We start from the raw sequence: 2163 nt of genomic DNA, 5'->3' as shown, positions 1-2163 counted from the left end.
TATGTCACCAACTGACAGCCATTTTGCATATCATCTGCGACGCAATTTTCCCTTTCGTAAACGACCGTTGCCATTTCCGAGAACAGTCGTTTCCATTCATTACAAAATGGCAACGACTGTTTCGACAAATGACAACCAGCGTTTCAAAATGGCAAAATTGACCTTTTCAAATGGCAACGGCCGTTTACGAAAGGAAATACGCCTCTGCGACCACGCAATATATTAGCCTCTCGTCTCCCCTCCCCCTTAACCTACCGGTATAGTTGAGTGCTGTGATATTTGCAGTGTTTCGTTCCCTCAGACGTTGAAAATCGTGTTAGCGACCTCTTAGTATACCCTTTTGTACGCCAGCGTATTCGTTCGACTCTTACTGATTTTATTTTTATGTTCTTAAAAATCTGCCTACCGGTAGGCCATACGTTAGGCCATAGGGTAGGCCACAGGGTAGGCCATGGCCTAGGCCACGTTTTATCCACACCCTCTGACTGAAGTTTATTTGCTCTCAGTAATGAAACTAGGATACATAGGGTCCACTCTGCAGCAGCAACTGACTCTGATATGTTCATTGTCAAGATTTTAGAAACTGACCTCACAGATACGCACGCTGAATCAGCACCTTGGGAGTACTGAAGATAAGTGCAATCATTGGTGTCGACCAGGATACACCACTGTCTCTCCCACTTTTCAAATATTGGAGAGCGCATTACTGCATTCTGCTTTGCTGCGGGTAATGTCCAGGTGAATACAGTAACCATTCCATTTGGTGTTGGTTTTTTTGTGGTACCTGAAAAAAGAAAATAATATACATACTTTTGAGATAAAACACATGAAAAACATTTCATGTAAAGTAATGTGCCTAGCGAGTTTCGTAAGGATTTTCGTATGTTCCCAGGCGCTCACTATTTTTACGAGCTCCGTAGACTTAAAGGCGAGGAAAATCTAAAGCGATGAGCAAAATGTACCACATGTTACACCATGGAATAAGGGATTAATTGTTCTATCATTATTTCAAACCAGTACTTTGGCTATTAGTTCTCGTAATAAAACCCTGAGCCTTTTTGCAGTATTGCATCGATCGCCTAGGGCGTGGGCGAAAGACGAAAACGACGCGCACAAAACCACGTTATTATGGTCAACAAAATGGCCAACGAAACGGCTCGTTGCTTACAAAAGCGAATTTTAAAGAAACGGGGGCAAAAATTGATCCTTAAGAGTAGCTATTTTATTTCTTAGTTCGTGGGAGAGGAAGATTGCGGGACGAGCCCAAAGAACGTCTGCGTAGAAGGCTATTGCAACGCGAGCTTTGTTAAAAGTGACTCAAACTGTTTAATTATATATGATACATTTAAAGGAAACAAATTTCTATTGCATTAAAAACTCCAACCCAAATTATGGCTTTTTTGAGTTAAGAGCAAAAAGAAAAAAGAAAAAAACGCTAACAGCCGATAGCCACCCCTCCTTTATTTGCACATTTTATCATCCACCTACCTTAGCGAGGACGTTCCAGAGAAGTTTCAGGCGTTCCTTGGTCATTAGGGACAAATGTTTTCTTTGGTTTTCCTCCATGTGTTCCTCCTTGTTTTTCCTTCGTATTGCCTTTTCGCAACCTTTCATAGGGCGGATACACACTCTTTCTCCACAATCAATCGAATGAGATGGTATTAAACTCCTTTTGAAATAAAAAGAAACCCTGTCAAAAATGACATGCAGTATTAATCATCCCACATCCTTATGCCGTGTTTTGCTTCTTACTGGTACAGCTTGTAACACCAGGCTGTTTGAGAGCTGAATGATTAATACGTGACATAACCTCTAAGCAATCAGGTTACTCGGAAACATCGGATGATATGATTCCATCGTAAGCGCATTTAAGGATAATTTTTAACGGGATAGGTTACTCTTTGGATCATCATAATTTAAAGTATACTTAAACGTGGTGAAGGGAACTATATGAAATTAGGCAAAACAACAACGATATCATGATTACATAAAGAAATCAGCTAAGATATTCTCTTTATATGTTTGCTCCTGAGGTACGTAAAGGAATTATAGAAATCAAAAGATACCCATAATTAGAATCTGCCCTTCTGATGCCACAAGGTGATAAAAAAAAAAGTTGGTATCACGTTGCAAGTTTTGCGAAAAGACAAAGCTTAACTCACG

General features: G+C 40.2%; 1 long non-coding RNA gene across 1 annotated transcript in view; it reads right to left on the bottom strand.

Moving 5' to 3' along the window:
• Positions 1 to 178, bottom strand: part of LOC148725903 (uncharacterized) — a 5360-nt gene extending 5182 nt beyond the window's left edge. The window contains exon 1 of the long non-coding RNA XR_015990857.1: positions 1 to 178. This exon is cut by the window's left edge and continues 61 nt beyond it. This is a non-coding gene — a long non-coding RNA (uncharacterized LOC148725903).
• Positions 179 to 2163: the final 1985 nt, after the last annotated feature.

Source organism: Stylophora pistillata, chromosome 8 (assembly GCF_964205215.1).
Source record: "Stylophora pistillata chromosome 8, jaStyPist1.2, whole genome shotgun sequence".
NCBI classification, from domain to species: Eukaryota; Metazoa; Cnidaria; class Anthozoa; order Scleractinia; family Pocilloporidae; genus Stylophora; species Stylophora pistillata.
Note: the sequence above shows the minus strand (reverse complement) of the source record. Positions and strands in the feature narration are given on the sequence as shown.